Source organism: Balaenoptera musculus, chromosome 1 (assembly GCF_009873245.2).
Source record: "Balaenoptera musculus isolate JJ_BM4_2016_0621 chromosome 1, mBalMus1.pri.v3, whole genome shotgun sequence".
NCBI lineage: Eukaryota > Metazoa > Chordata > Mammalia > Artiodactyla > Balaenopteridae > Balaenoptera > Balaenoptera musculus.
Window position 1 is genome coordinate 23,215,409 of NC_045785.1, and position 17,180 is coordinate 23,232,588.

A 17,180-nucleotide genomic window follows, 5' to 3' on the forward strand; every position below is an offset into this window, starting at 1 on the left:
TCCAGGCTCTCCCCCTGGTCCATCACCATCACGCCTGCACCGGTGCAGTGAGCTTCTGCCTAGTCCCTGCCTCTGCCCTGGCCCTGCTCCCGTCACTCTCCCCGCAGGAGCCGGGTGACCCTGTGAGACTCGGGGCAGAGCCGTCCCTGCTCTGCTCCACGTCCCAGGGCTCCTGCCTCACGGGGACACCGTCCACACTGATAGTGGCCCTGGGCCCTGAGGTCTCATCCCCATCACCTCTAAGCACAAAGCAGCCAGAGACAGCTTTAGAAATATGACTTTAATATACTTCAGTGACTTACTGTGGCACTTAAGCTTAAGTCCTGAATTCCTGATGCAGCCGCCAAGGCCCAGGGAAGTCTGACTCTGTCCGCCTCTGATCCCCCCATTCAAGATGGTCCAGGCACACTGGTCTTTCTTCTGCCACCCAAACGTCTGAGCCTTGGCACGTGTTGTTCCCTCTGCCTGGAGCATCCTCACCAGGGAGGCCAGAGGGAATGACGGGACAGGGGGCGTGGGCCGGTGTGGGACCAACCCCGCAGGTGCTACAGGATGCGGACAGGGTCTGCCTGCTCTGCTCGCAGCTGCCTGAACCATGAGGACGGAACCAGAGCCACAGCCCCCCGCAGACGAGATCCGGCACCTGGACAGGTTAGCGGGTGGCGGTGGGTAGTCAGGTCACCTGCTTTCCTTACTGGGCACGGCCACTGGAGCCACCAGGAACGTCTCTCACAGAAGCTCCGCTGGCCAAGGGAGGGGCGTCTCTGCCCTGGAGTCAGGAACGTCACTGCCTGTGCGTGCACTGGCCGTGACGCGGGCTGGGCAACTCGCCTCTCGGGCAGAACGGGGTTGTGATGCTCTGTTCTACTCACTCTTCGGCAACCAGGTCTGTGAGGGGCCTCGGACAATGCAGAGGTTGCCCGGGTTACCTGTTACCAGCAGGACCCTCATCCAGGGCGGGAGAAGGCAGAGGGCAGGGGCGGGGCGGGGCGAGCCTCCCGGTCCTGCTCAGGCCTCTCCTCGCTCACGTGCCTCACTGCTCACTCCTGGCATCTCAGGGACACGTGGAGGGAGCCGGCTGCTTCCCAGCGGCGGAGGAAAGAGTTCTTACCAGATTCCCAGATGTTCATCAAATTGGAATGGAAGTTGTGATAGTTATCCATGTGAAAATGCTACTCTGAAAATAAAAATAAAAGCAAGAAAGGCCATCTACCCTCTTTCCTGAGAGAAACATTGTGGGAACTGCCAGTGTCCAGGGGCAGGAGGGAGGAGCAGGGAAGTGGGCGGCCCAGGATCAGATATCTGACCTCAGTCTCTCCCACTTGCATGGCCCACGCCTGCATCTCTGCTCCCAGCCTGTATGGAAGATTCTTCTGAACACATCTGTTTTTACGCAAAACCACCCCTGAGTTTTCCACTGGTGTCAGCCCCATGTTCCTGGGAGGGAGTGGTGAGGGCTGAGGGCCATGGGGCTGGATGGAAAAAAGGAAGGAAAAAAACTCCCATCACAGGAGATGGCGAGGCTGGCCTATTAGTACATGAATGGAACTAACCCTTAGTTAAGAAATGATTTGCTGAAATAACAGGCTTCTCATCTTCTTCCTGTGATCACTGCATGCTCCCTGACCACCTGTCTTCTCTCTGCACTCCCTCCCCCTCAGGATGCTCTATTATTTTTTCCTTCTTTTTGCTTAACTATAAGACAACACTTTTTGCCACATCATTTTCATAAAAATCCTCCAGGGAGAAGCACAGCAGAGCCGACTGCGTAGCCCCTTTTGCAGGAACCAAAGAAACCATTTTGCAAATTGCACAAAATGATTAGAAATTAGAACGGCATTTATGTCAATTACAGCTGGGGATGGAGAGAAAGGTGGTCTGTGTGGAGGTGGGGCTGGGGTGCATTACGCTCTCCTCAGTAATGGGGGGGCAGCGTGGGAAGTGGAGAGAGCACTGGACTGGGGGTCCCGGGGGCCTGGAGTCACACCCCAATGGGCTCCATCCAGAACCTCTGTATGTGTAGACGGGTGTGCAGATATGGTCAGCACACACATGGACACACACAGAGACACAGATACACACAGGCAGAGACAGACGCAGATACACGTGGACACAGGCACGTATTCCCCCCGGATACACATACACCCATCCCCCACGCGCACACACTCACCCATTCACGTGACACACAGATGTGTTCGTTTGGCCGAGGTCAGAGGCAGGGGAAGGTGAGCCCACAAGGCAGCGGGGCGGGGGGCTGTGAGTGTCATTCCCATCCCCCACGCTCCACCCAACTCCCCTTCGGAGGGAGAGGATGAAGAGGGTGGATTGGGTGGCAACCCTCACCCTCTCAGGAGTCAGGAATGGATTCTGCTCCCAGCTCTGATGAGCCCCCTACCCTGAGCCCCCTTCCTCGAGCCCCCGGCCCCACCACTGCCAGGCAGAGACACCTCCTGCTCTGGCTCCTTGCCCAGCCGAGGAAGGAGCTCTACTTGCGTGATGACAAGCAACACACACATGATACAGGTCAACCTGGTGACACTTACAGATCCGAGAGGCTGAGGATTCTCAGGGCACCGGCGGGTCAGCAGCCAAGGGAGGATGAGACACACCAGTCAGGTCCGTCTCTGCTGGCCCTTGACCTGAGGATGTGTGGTTTCAAGGGAGGAGGGTGGTGATTCTGGCAATGAGAGGAGAGGAGCAGGGAAACCAGCCGTAGAGAGAAGGATGAACAGGTGCCCAGAGAGAAGCTGAGATGAGCCCCCAGGGTGGGGTGGGCAGTGAGCAGCTGTCTAGGGTCCCAGCGGGGGCTGCAGGCCCTGGTTTCAGGCTCTAGTGTGGCAGGGTCTTCCCTGAGACGCTCCCCCCGACCCCAAGCCTGGTACTCTATCCACACACAATTTCCTCTTGCCTAAGCTACACTGGTTTTCTGTTTTTTGCAAAGAGCCCTAACTCGGACACCAAGAAAACCTATTTATTTTTAAAACTGCTTTAAAAAAAGCACCATTTCCAACAATGAATGTCTCCCGCTCACAGAGGCCTCGTCAAACATGAGGAACGAGGCGTTTGCAAACCTGTATGAAAATTAAATCCACAATCTGGGCACACAGTTGCTTGACAAGTGATAATTAACTGCTGACAACATAATTTCAGTTTGGATGCAAATGTGTTTTTCATTAAAAAGTAATCAAAGAAGATCTGTGAATGGCCAATAAGCACAAGAAAAGATGCTCAACATTGTTAGTTATCAAGGAAATGAAAATTAAAGCCACATTGAGAGGGCATTACACACCTACTAGAGTGGCTAAAATTAAAAAGACTGAAAATAACAAGTATTGGTGAGGATGTGGAAGAACGGAGCCCTTACACATTGCTGGTGGGAATATGAAATGTTACAATGACAGTGGAGAACAGTCTGGTGGTTTCTTAAAAACTTGACTGCATCTACCCCACAATCCAGCTGTTCCACTCCGTTTACCCAAAACTCTGGGCTTGACTGTGGGAGCTCAGCCCTTCCTCTGGAAAGCTTTTCAGAACAGATGTTGAGTGTCCACTGCCCTTTGCTGGGATGGGGCTCCACCAAAAAAAGGCACTGGGATTATGTGTCCCTAGATCTTCTCTGACCCACAGACCTGGCGGCAGTCCTGGCTCAGACAATCCATCTCTTGCTGAGGGACCAGCATCCTCCTCTGATCATGCCCAGGCCTGAATGTGCCCAAATCCAATGGGTGGGGGCTTGGTGCTGACGCCAGCTTCAAGAGAGGAGACGGGCATCTCATCTCTGCAGCCCCTACCACACTCTAGGTTCTGCAGGTGTCATACCCTATCTCCCCATTTCACAGAGGAGGAAACTGAGGCTCAGAGACTTGGAGTCACTTATTCAAGGCCACACAGGTGATGAGTGGCAAAACGGGGAGAGATGTGAACTCTGACTTGCCTGACTCCCAAGTCTGTGGCCCTCACCCCACCTACCTCCCTTTCCTGTGATCCACTCAACTCCTCTGTGCCTCAGTTTTCTCATGTGTAAAATGGGAATGATAGTGGTACTTAGCCTCATGAGCTTGTCATGAGGATTAAATAAGTTAATACATAGAACAGTGCTTGGTATACGGAAATCTCTCAATCCATGTGAGTGATAATACTTATTATTAATTAATTCAGATAATTAAAACTATCATGGTGCCATCTTCATTCCTTCCCCCAGTGGGACAAGTTGGCTCTTCCCCCTTAATCATCTCCGTATCCCCCTGGGAATTTCATCCTGATTTCCCTTACCCACTTAAGAGGGAAACCAGAAAGGGACCCTGTGACCTAGAGATCAGGGCAAACATTGTTTCCCGGCCTGTGAAGGGGCAGAATCCTCTGAGCTGAGAATCCAAGATTCCTATACCACTAAAATAGCCAAACTCTCCAGTCACTCAATTACTGTAGAATCTACGCTAACCATGTGAAAGGGCATTTTAAATGCCCACGTCCGATTGTGTAGAAGGAAACTTGACTTCATTTCAAAGGGGCCACATCTGTCTATTTCTCTTCTCTCTTAGGAGCAATATGTCATGATCAAGGACAATTCGAAAAATGTAGCAAACTTAAGAAGAGGAGCCCGGTCTCCCTCTTGGACAGTCCTTCTCCAACTCTCCCTCACTCTGGAAGGAGGCAGAAATTCTAGAATCACGGATACAGACTGGAGACACAGCATTCAGTCCACACGACAGACAGCAGGTGTGGCATCCAGGTCATTGTCAGGGAGTCAGCTCCTCCAGGCACTCATGAGGGACTCCGCAGTTGTCCGTCCCCCATCCTCCATCCCCCATGCTGACTTCTCATCAATACCTGGGCCGGGTCAGGGTCAGTGTGGGGACCCGGAGACACGTTAACCCTCATGCACTTTGATCAGAGCAGAGCCCCGGCCCGGCATCAGAGCCCGTTGAGACTCTGTGTACAATCGCACTGGTTTCCATACATACTAGAGGTAGCGCACAGGGAGTGGGGGAGGGGCCGAGACGGGCAGACACAGGCAGAGTCCAGGGAAGGAGTGACACCTGGGAGAGCGTCAGTGACGGGGCCACCGTGAGAAGCTCCGTGAGGACGTGGTGAGTGGCCGCCTGCTCGTCAAACCTCGTGGTTCTGAAAGGGACTGAAGTGGCTTCTCAAACCCACACTGCACAGCAAGATTCATGCGTTCCTCCCCCAGCGTTCGCTGAGCACCTACTGTGTGCAAGCCCTGCTCTGGGAGCTGAGCTTGCGCTGAGGACCAGATGGGTCCCACCCTCAGTCAGGTGGGGGAGAAATAGAGACCCCATTACCCCTTGATGAGGATGTACCTGAGCTGTGGGGAAACAGTTGAGGGATGACTAACTCTGACCCTGACCTGGGTCTAGAGTGAGAGCTCCCCGATAACCTGGGGAGTTTGGGCATTTGGAGACCATCTTCACTTCTCAGGGGAGCTGACAGAGGTGGCCCAGATGGGGGAGAGACTTGCCTCATGTCCTGGATCCAGGTTTCCCCAAACCTGAGCTCCGTCCTCAGCATCACCTGGCTTCGGGGGCTTATGGGACAATCATGGTGATGACGCAACCCCCTTCCTCATTCCCAGGCCACACAGCAAACTTTCCCACACTGACAGTAATTATACTAAGCAGAGTTTAACTTGCAAGGAGACAATGAAAATGTGTTATTTAAATAGTGATTATTAAAATCATGCTGGGGGTTTGCTACATAATAGGTAATTATCTGGAACATAATTGGGAAAACAATGTAGTCAACGCTATTTAGCTCTTCCCACTGAAACCAGAGTTAATCCTGGGGAGCGAGCGGAGTACTCAGTGGCACCAGTGATATTTGCAATTATATTCTTATTACGTCTAAATTGAGTGGAGGTGCTTCCTTAAGGTTATTGATACTTCCCCTTCATGTCCAGCCAGAACACATCAAACCATTGTTCCATTTACACCTTTGTACAATTATGCATTTGCTTATTGTTTTTTATATGCACTCATTCACCTCTAGTACTAGTTTTATTTTTCATGCATTTATTGCTTCTTTCATTCATTTATTCATACACTCATCCTGTGTTCATTTATTCCTTGCTATTCATTCCTCCTTCCATTGATTGTACTTTCATTCACTCTTTCTCCCCTTGTTTATTTATGTACCCAGTTCCTCACTCAGTCAACCAGCGACTCCTTCATTCCTTCACACTTTACTTCATTGGGTCATTCATCCTACCACTCGAGGATGTGCTCTTTCATTCATCACTTCATTCTTTCATTTATTTGTTATTCCCTGGTTCACTCATTTATTCAATGGTTCATGTAGTTGTCCATCCCTTCATTCATTCATCATTTGACTGTGAAGGGTTTGTTCATATGCAATGTGTGGGGTGCATCTGTCTGGTGTGATTGCAGCCATGCCACCTCTCTGGCATTTTCTAGGCATTTCAGTAGAATGGGCCTTGGGACTTACCTTTTTTTAAAGCCAACTTTTTATTATAGGATAATGTAATGTAAAACATACATAGAGCAAAGTACACAAATCATAAGTGTATGGCTAGAAGAATTTTCTGAAACTAAATATACTTGTAGGACAAGCACCAGGTCAAGCAAGAGAATGTTACCAGTAGCCCAGCCTGTCACTGTCCCTCCAAGCTTAGACTGGTAATCAGTATCGTGATGTCTAACACTGTGTATTGCCTGTGCCTGATACAGAACTTCATACAAGTGGATTTGAACTATTTTGTGCTCTTACGTGCCTTGTTTCCACTTTGTCCAACATTATGTTTGTGTGGTTTATCCAAGTTTCTGCGTTGAGTTGTACATTGTTCACTCATGTTGATGTATGATATATGTATATTGTTTGAATATGCAACTATTTATTTACCCATCTAACTCCAGGTGAAATTGAGTACCGTCCACTTTGGGACTGCTATGAACAGTGCTGCTATGGAATTCTTGCGTGTGTCTTTTGGGGAACATATGGATGAATTTCTGCTGGGTGGACATCTCGGAGTGGAATTTCTGGATTTCATGGACTATTTCATGAATATATGTATAGCAATATACACATATACTGAGATATATATATATATGTACACATAGTATATGTATATATGACTATACGTATGTTCAGCCGTAAAAGATACCATCACACAGTGTTCCAAAGTGTTTATTGCAATTCGTCTTCCCACCAGCAGTGTGTGAGGCCCATCCTTTCCCCACATGCCCCTGAATCACTCGCCTTCCCCATGACCTCACCTCACCCTTGGTCTGTCTCAGGCCCCCGGCCCAGGTGCTCACTGCTCCTTCCCAGTCTTGCCCCTCCTTGGGGCCTCAGTGAAGGTCTTCCTCTTCCCTGGTTCTGCTGTTGGCTCCTTCCAGCCCTGGTCCTGGGGACACATTCTCAAGCCACTCTGGGTGAGTGGCTTGAGGCCAGGTCATCTGGACCTGGCCCAGCCTGGCTGCCTTTCCCACCCTGGGGACTTTGTTGGGGGATGAGGTACCCAGGCATCCTGACCTACCTCCTGGGGTAACCGGCCCACGGCTCAGGCCTTCTGCTGAGCACTGGGGGTCTTTGATAAACCAGGTGTAGGTCCTGCCCTTGCACAGTTCACAGAGTAGTGTCTGAGATATTGCCTGGGTTTCTCTTGCTGTGACTCAAAGATGGGTAGTCAGATGTGAGAGGAAGAAATTGACAGAGGAAACTTCACATGGAGAGACTCATAGAACCTGGCATCTGATTTACTGGGGGTGGGGTGGGGGTGGTGATATCATAGGCTAGAAAGTACCTGAACTTTAAAATGAGTTGGATCTGGGCTCAAATTCCAATGCATTCATGTCTAGCTGTGCGACTGGAAGGTGATAGCACCAATTTTGGTGATTAGAACACGTGGAGGTGCCATCAGTGCATCCAGGAGGACATGTCCAGTGGGCTGTTAGGAATCCAGAGACTGATGGCAAGGGCCCTGGAGTTGGAGCTGGAAAATCTGGAGAGTCTCACCTCCGTGACCCTCTCTAGGGACTGCAGTCAGCCAAACCCACATTTCCTTCTGTTTCCTTCTCTGATTCTCCAGCAGTGTGACCTTGGGAAAGTCCCTTCACCTGTTTGTGTCTCAGGTGCCACAATCATGCAATGGGGATAAAAAGACCGGCCTCCTGGGACTATGCAGAGGATTGAGCGAGACGGTGGAGGTGAAGGGGTTAACAAACCCTGCCGCCTAATCCTTCCTGGGTTGGTCATCACATTCTCTCGGAGGGTGGTGCTTCCCTCACTTTGGTTCTATGTATCACCCTTCAGGATTCCACTTCCCTCCTTCTTTCCACTCCCTGCTCACTTACTTTCCTTTGTCTCACTTTTTCTTTGACTTATTTTAATTTTAGACTCAGAAAGATTGTTAGAGACCAACTGGCCCAACCCCTTGCTTTACACATTGGGGAAACTGAGGCCTGGAGAAGTAGAGCAATGGGCTTGAGGTCACCCAGCCAGCTGTGGTCCAGCTCCCAGCTCCACTCAGGATCAATGTCTTTGCTCAATGTGGTTCCTACTCTATGTTCCAGGGAGATGTTCAACCTCGTCTGGGAATTTTCTGACTGATATTCTCAGAAAGAACAAAAGCCAACAAGCATGAACACTGCCTTTGAAAAGCTGGAAGCTGATTTGTCTTGGGGCCCTATTTTCTTTTTCGACTCACCCAAAGCCACGTTTTCTCATCTGAACTGGCTGTCAGCTTCACTCCAAAGCAAGCACGCTTGATCTATTGCCTATGTGAACATAGCATGCTATTGATGTAATTAAAAATGCCATCAAAAAAGTTTATGACAAGTGAAGGGCTTTGATTTGGGAGAACTCAAGTTGCTTTCAGACTTTTACTTTAATTTTTAAGTCAGGAGAGAGCAAATTATTTTAAAAGGTTACCTTCACCTTAAAAACACCCCAGATGACATTGCTTGAGTACATGTTGAACGTGTGAAATGTGAGTGTTTTATCACTTATCTAAGCCTTTCCCCAGTGATGGGAAGACCCAGGCCAGGGACTCCCTGCTGCATTGCATCATCAGCAATTTCTCTTTGCAGCCTGAGGGTTTGTTTCAAGAGACCAGACGGAGCTACTAGACTCAGATGAAGACAGGCAGCGACAAGACTTGATTTCAGATTTATCAGCCCTTTCCATTTACTGATGATAATAGCTACCATCTCCTGAGGGCCTACAATGTGCCATGCACCATGCTGGGTGCTTGTTTGTTTAGTTATCATTCATTATTCATGATCCTTATGGTAACCCTGGAAAATACGTTTATTTAAGGTCCCACCTTTATCACAGCCACATCTGCCTGGATTATTGCGGGAGCTGTTCAACTTTCTCCCTGGTTCCATTTTTGCCTTCTATGGTCTTGTCTCCATGGAGCAGAAGAATAGAGTCTATGAAAACGCCAGTGCAACCAGGTCCTTTCTGTTTACACCCTCCATGGCTCCCATCTTCTTCAGATTAAAGAGTCCTTCACGGGCACCTAAGATGTCTGTGACCTCTCTCCCCTCCCCTCCCCTAACCCTCCCTCCCCACTCTGCCCCAGTCACATGGGGACCAACCCTCCTTGATGACCCTCGAGTATGCCAGGCACACTCCCACCTCCTGCCTCACAATTGTGGTTCCTGTGGCCTGGAGTGCTCTCCCCAGGTACACGCATGGGTCACACCTTTTATGATCCAGTTGACCTTTAGGGATTAAGGTTATTGAGGGCTTAGATGATCTTCAGGATGCCAGTTATTATTAAGCGCAATGCTCCTGAAACTTTTCTTACAACACCCTCTTAGGGCAGGGGGTAGTGAATGCTCTCTGGGAATCTGAGGGCATTGACAGACATGAACCACCACGGAACAGAACTTTTTGAGGACTGCTCACTGATCTTGAAAAAAGTCATGTTAATTTTCACTGTATTCCATTATATATTTGTATTTTCTTGAATTAAAAAAAACTTCCACTAAATCTTTGAGTAGTATGGACGTTCTAGGAAGGTTGGCTTATCATTCAAAAAGGTGCTGTGCCTGGAAATCCACCAACTGGAGAAGCAGAGATTTGGGGGTAGGCGAGGTAGGGTGAGGTCTTGGAGTAGGTAGAATAAGCTGAAGCTGCAGTTGGCTTAGAGGGACTTTGAGAAGTAAAGAGCCATGTGGTTAAGAGCACTGACACGTATCTCATATTTCACACCAACCAGCCAAGTATCTTTATCCTCAATTTCCTCATCTTTAAAATGCCACTAACATTGGGGATTACTTCATAGAGCTCCCATGAAGGGTCAATGGAATAATGAGTGCAAAGCAGCCAACACACAGTGACATCATTGCTATTGTTAGCTATCATCATAGCAGGGCTGATTTTTAGGGTCTTCAGCCCAGGGACATGACTGAAGTATTTTGGGTGGATTTCTGCAGCACTTGCAGAGGGAAGTAGACGGGGCTGTTGGCTGGGGACCAGGAACTGATCTTGGTTCTGGTTCCAGCTCTGCCACTAACTCACAGAGGGACCCTCGGTAGGACTTTTTCTCTCCCTGGGCCTCAGTTTTCTCATCTATAAAATACAGAAGTTTGGATAGAACAATTGCCGAAACACTTCCAGCTGGAACGTTCTCTGAATCTGGGAGTTGCTTTCTTGACCTGTTGAAAAACATTTCAATGTCTCATGAGGTGTCTGCTAAAGAAGCTTCTAAAAAGTCTAATTAGTTTGGTGTTGATGAATATGGCCACATTTATTAGCCATTCATCAAGAATCTTCTGTATAGGAGAACAGAAGGGATAAAATACTTGGAAGTGCAAAAATATGGTGGGCAATCAGCAGACTCACAAGCCTGTTGGGTGCTTTTCCCCATATGGGGACAGAATTAGGGTTGTGGAACTCAGAGATAGCACCTGCATTGTACATCAAACCAGGCATCCTAGAATCAGAGGATTGTGGCTCAGGGAGGGAATTTATTTTCCCCAAGGGGATATAAAGCTGATCCAAGTCACTGGCCTTTTAGTCCAGTGACCATTTTATCAATTTACATCACTACTCCAACACTCCTGGCATTTCTTCACCTGTAAACTGAAGAGAGAGATTATTAAACTCTCTCTCTGAGATTTCTTTTCACTATATTAATTTACTATTCCTTGAGTCATGAAAGACATACGGAAGCTGGAGTTAGAACCTAGGCCAGCATGGCCACTCTCCAAGGTTCTAAAGGAGAGTGAGGGCCTGTCTCTACAACTAGGCCCCCACAGCCAAGGGGAGGAGGGCACAATTGGCTTCAGAACCTCATGCCATCCACCCTAAAATTATTATTTCTACCATCTCATCGTCCCCCCATGTGCCAGGCTCCTGGTGCCCTCCCCAACTAAGCCTTGGAAACCATGCATGACAGGGGCCTTTGGAGAGAAAACAGCAGTGGTGAACGGTATGTTAGCTTTGTTTTCTCACTGATGAGGCACTGAAACTGTGTCTGTCCTAGGTCTGGGTGGTCCAGAAAAAACAACGCCAAAGCTAAGCTGTCTCCATCAACCATGATACCATATGATGGTGGGAGGGGCACTCTTGGATACACTAAAGGGCACATTCACAAGCTGTGGTCAGGTTATTATCTCAGACCTTAGATGGGCTGGCTGTCAAGACCCTGTAGGAGCAGCTACAGCCAACAGAGTGGGAGACCAGGGATGTGGAAAAGATGGGCCAGGAAGGGCAGGAGATCCCATGGTCAGACCCACAACTTGGAATCAGTTGGGCTGGAGAACTGCAGGAGGGAAGGTAGATTTGAGGAGGCCAGAAGGTAAAATCCTGGGAAGTGCCTGATGAAATCATCTCCTTCCAATTTAAATTTGCATTCACTGAGCACTCACTGTGTTACACGTGTGGTTTAATTTAATTCGTTTTAGTGATACAATAAAGAATGCAGCATTATTGCCACTTTACTACTAAGTAAACGTAGCCTCAGAGTGGTGGAGGGACTTGCCCAAGCTCTGTCAGGTTGGGGAGGGGACAGAAGTGAGTTTGGAATAAACTCTGTCTGCCTGTAAAACCCTCATTCATTCCATAGCAAACACTCCCACCCCTGACTCTGAATGCAATGGAAACAGGGATGGACTTGTCCGGAGTGAGTGGGGAGGGTGGGTACAGCAAGGGTGCTGAGTCCCTTCCTGCCACCTGACTTTTGTGCAAACACAGCATTGAATTGGTATGACTTGGAAGCCCATTTCTGGGAGAAGGGGTAGTGCATACCAGCTGGCATCTTATGGCTGGCAGTGTCTCTAAGTGCCCTTGGGAAAAGTGATGTGGGAATATCCACTGGTCAATTAATCAAAGGAGATTGGCCTTTGGGTCATACTTGGCCCTTAGGCCAGGGGTCATAAACACTGACTCACCCACCAGATGTATCTGGGACATTGAGTACTTTCTCTCTCTTGGTATCATGTGATTCCTTGAATAAATAAGAGCCGTTTGTTGATCATCTACTGAACTCATTCAACAAATGTCTATTGAGTGCCTACTAGGTTCTGGGCACAGTGAACCCCACAAAGCGGGCAATGACAGAGACAGGACAGCCGGACTCCCGCTGTGTCCACTGTGCTTGTGGCCTCTGTAGCCACGTGAGAGCTTCCCTTTCATACTCTGGCCCCTCCTGCTGCTCAACTTCAGATGCTACGTTTCCCCGCCCCCCCATCATTTGCTGGTCCTTGGTCTTAGAGCTGGGGCTGGGGATGGGAGGAGGGAAACAGCAGGCACATGGAAGACAAATCACAGAGCCAAAGTGGGGATTTTCCTTCTGTTTCTTACTCTAAGAAATGACAAGTTTAACTCAAATTAATTCAAGCTCAGTTTATACCTGAAGAAGAAAAAGGAGCTGGTTAGACTCAATTTCTTGGTCGGCTTTTCAAGCCTGGTATTAATCTATTCACCAGCTTCGTTCACCAGGAGAAAACATGCTTCTTCAGGAGTTTTCTAACTGAAAATAATGCCTCATTTAGTTAAATATATTAACCTGAGAACAGTATTGGTGTCAGAGAGACTAATGAATGTCATTATAGGGAATGCACAGTAGTCCTCGAGGGGCCCAACCAGCCATTAGAAACTCTCTGCAAATGCACTCAGCTATTGTCCCAAGGATGTGGAATCTCGAGGGAGGGATGGAGATGGGAAAGGAGCTGGTGTGGAGCTGCGGTCATCCCAGGAAGCGGTGCTCTGATGAATCCCGGCATCTTTGAATGCTGTGAGGGGCACATGGCCAAGGGAGGCACCAAGTGTAAAGTGACTCATTGTTGGGTCCAAAAGGAGGGACACTGGGTTTAGCTTCTAGAACAGGAGGGAAGGCAGAAGGATCGGAGTTCAGACATCAGAACACTGGGTCCTGGTCCCAAGTCTCCTCATCACAGTGGACGAAATTTCATTCCACCCCATCTTTTCTGAGCCAAGCACTGTGCTGGGCATATTCACATGCATTATATTCATGCAATCCTCACAGGATCCTAGGGAAACTGAGGCTCAGAGGAGTTAAGGGGCTTTCCCAAGGTCACCAGTGAGTGGGTGGGGGATCTGAGACCGAGATCCAGTCTGGCTGACCCTGGTGGAGGCTTCCTCTTCCAACCCACCCGGCCTCTCCCTCCTGGTGGTCTGTCTTCAAAGCCCTCCAGACTCCTTCTCCTGGACCCTGTAATTCCTTCATTACAGCTGTGCGGGACTCCTCTGGTCTGGAGCTGGTGTACCCCCTTGCAGAGGGAGTCCCGCTATTCATGGGGGGGTGTGAATTACAATCACTATGGACATCTGCTCTCTCACAAGGTGAGCTCTGACAGTTCTGGCTGAGTGTTGTAGTTGCAACTTAATTGCAGATTGGGGTACTTTATATGCTGAATGGAACAAATTCTGGGTGAAATGCTACGTTTAACTCCACTGTAATTATTTTTGCAATTATTTATTTAATTTTCATATCTCCTGTAAGTTCTTTGGTGGCAGGTTCTATCACTATCTTCGTCATTTTTCTATTCTTTGGTGCCTGGCACATATAGTAGGCACATTTTAAGTATCTGCTGGGTGGTTGAATAAAGGATGCACTGAAAGGGGGAAATGAGTTCTACTAGCTCAGTTTCTTTAGGCAGGGTGAAATACCTGTGGAATCTTAGGAACAAAGATAATGGTGAAGAGATGATTGAGAAGAACCAAGGCACTAGAGGAAACACTGCAAGGCTATTGAGTCCTGCAGCTCTGCAGTGAGAGAAATGTGGTGTATCAGTTAGCTAATACTGCATAACAAATAACCCGGAAACTTATTGGCTTAAGATAATAAGCATTTATTTAGCTTATTTATTTATTTAGCTTATTTAGGAGTGTGTACATAAGCTGGGTACTTCTGCTGATGGGGTGGGTCTGCTTGATCTTGGTTGGGTTCACTCATGCACCTGCAGTCAGCTGTGGACTGGTTCAGGGCGGGGGCAGTCCCTGGTTTAGCATGGCCTCAGCTGGGATGGCTCATTTCTGTTTCATGTGGCCTCATCTGACAGTGGGCCTGTTCCTATCTTCATGGTGAAGATAAAAGTTCAAAAGAGGAAGTGAAAGCGCACAAAGTTGTTATGAGACATGGGTTGGCAGATTGACCATATATTCTTATTTTCCATATTCTTGATGCTCTGTGTTAGAGCCTGGTTCTCTCCAGGAAGGGCTAGTTAGTTCCTACAGATAACAAGTGACTCCCCTGTGAGAATGCCTTTGATGTACAAACCAACCAATCCGGAGCCTACAGCCCTGACCACTCTTATCTAACTCTCACATATCAAGTCAATATTCTTCCTGCCCTAAATCACCCCAAGCTAGGTACTGGCAACCAGGGACCACCCCTATAGCCCAGAACTGCCAAAATTATTCAGATTATCTAATCCTAAGCTTACTCAGCATTCCTACCTTACCTTGCCCATTTCTTCCCACAAAAGCCCCGAAAAAAGCTCTGGGCCATGCCTTCCCTTCTTCCCCTTCTGCTTCCTGACCCACCTTGGTGCTTCCCCATGTGGCCCTGAATGCTGTGCTGTGCCTCATTTTTCTAGGGATCTATGCGTTTAAATTTCCTCCTTTATAACATGTCTTCACGTCTTACCATACCTGGTTAAAAAAACCCTGAGTATATTTTTTTTAAATTGAAGTATATTTGATTTACAATATTGTGTTAGTTTCAGGTGCACAGCAAAGAGATTCAGTTATATATATATATATGTTTTTTAGATTATTTTTCATTCTAAGTTATTGTAAGATATTGAATGTAGTTTCCTGTGCTATACAGTCGATCCTTGTTGCTTATCTATTTTATGTATAGTAGTTTGTATCTGTTAATCCCATACTCCTAATTTATCCCTCCTCCCTCCCTTTCCCCTTTGGTAACCATCAGTTTGTTTTCTATGCCTGTGAGTCTGTTTCTGTTTTGTATATAGATTCATTTGTATTATTTTGCTAGCCAACAGGCACATGAAAAGATGCTCAACACTGGGAACATTTTAACACAACTGGTACAGCAAAGCAGGGCGGTTTGACACTAGATGGAGATGCTATGTCTTCAGACTGCTCTCTGCTTACTAACCGGCCCCCACAGACAGCGGCCACTGCCCCGAGAGGCACAGCCAGGTGTCGGGGTGCATGCTGCTTGACGGTGATTGCGTTGTGCTGTTCCTGTCGGGTGGTGCCATGATTTCCCAGCCGCAAATGGTGGAACTCGAAAAGCTGAGTCATCCCCGAGCTGGTGGTGGTCTAGAGTTTCAGGTGTTCAGGACAGAGCATCTGGGGGTGTGGAGGTAATTAGCTACTTCAGTTTCCCCAAGAGACCCCTCTGCAGGGGACAAGGAGTGACCACACTTCTGGTGCTGTGGGACGAGTCTGACCAGCTGGCTGGGCAGGACCTACAAGCCTTGGGGCCATCTGAGTCATTTCGATGAACGTGCCTAGTACCCGGGACGTTATATACTCCTGGTGACGGTCAATAAACCACCTCCTCTTTCCCCTTGGAGCTTCGCGGAGTCACATTTGCGCCTGTTCTGTAGAGTCGTCGGGAAGTGCGCCACCTGAACCTTTGCCATGTGTCGAGGGTCCCATTTGCGGGGTCAGTGCGAGTTCCTCCTCCTCCTCCGGGGGGTGCGATGCCCTGCAATCCCTGTGGTTCAGGCTGCAAGCTTCTCTGCTGTCATCTGCTTGCTGCTGTCGCGATTTGTTCCCCCACCTAGTGGGATATAGGAGGGCCCCTCCCTGGAGACCAGTGGCTCCATGTTTAATAAAAGAGGGGAAAGGAAAGGATCATCCCAGCCCTGGCTCCCCTCAGACCCCTCACTCCCCGGGGATATGGTTCAATTAATAAAAAAACATAAAACATCTAATCAATGTGCAAGGGCTCTCTGAAGTACTGCGTGTCAGTACCAGGGACGTCCACACTCAAAAGAAAAAAACTTGAAAAAGAAAGCTGATAGCACTGGTGCTCTCTCAGATGTAAACCCTCTGAGCTGGAGTGGGATGCCCTAGAAAGGGAGGCCCCCGCTCACAGCAGAGGCCACTGGGGACCACGCAGAGTCCAGCTGGTAAGCACCCTAAGGAAAAAGGAAAAAAAGGAAACTATGGTCAAAGACAGACATGAAAAAAAAAAAAGGAAAAAAAGTTACTCACCTAGAGATACAAGCCAGAGCCCATACCCCACTCTTCTTCTTTATCAAACTCTCACATACCATGCCAATATTTCCCCTGCCCTAAATGACCCCAGAGCCAGTTATCAGACATCTCGGGATGACTCAATAGTCCACAGTCTGCAAAAATTATTCAAACTGTCTGATCCTAAGGTTACTCAGCATACTTACCTTGCCTCACCCGTTCTTTCTCACAAAAACCCTAATAAAGACTCTGGGCCATGCTCTCCCTTACTCTCCTTCTGCCTCCTAACCCACCCTAGTGCTTCCCCAGATGGCCCGGTGCAGTGTGCTCTGCCTCTTTCTTCCAGGTATCTGTGAGGATAAACTTCTTCCTTAATGAAAATCATTTCTGTGTCTGCGTGTCTTACCATACCTGATTGAAAAAAAACAACAACCCTTTACAATGTTGTGTTAGTTTCTGCTGTACGGTGAAGTGAATCAGCTATATGTATACATATATCCCCTCCCTCTTGGACCTCCCTCCTCCCACCCCCCATCCCCCCCATCTGTGTC

The 17,180-nt window shown here is 48.5% G+C and overlaps 1 pseudogene; it reads left to right on the plus strand.

Moving 5' to 3' along the window:
- The first annotated feature begins 595 nt into the window (after nucleotides 1-595).
- The window catches only part of LOC118895179, a 37,973-nt pseudogene continuing 21,388 nt past the window's right edge, over nucleotides 596-17,180 (plus strand).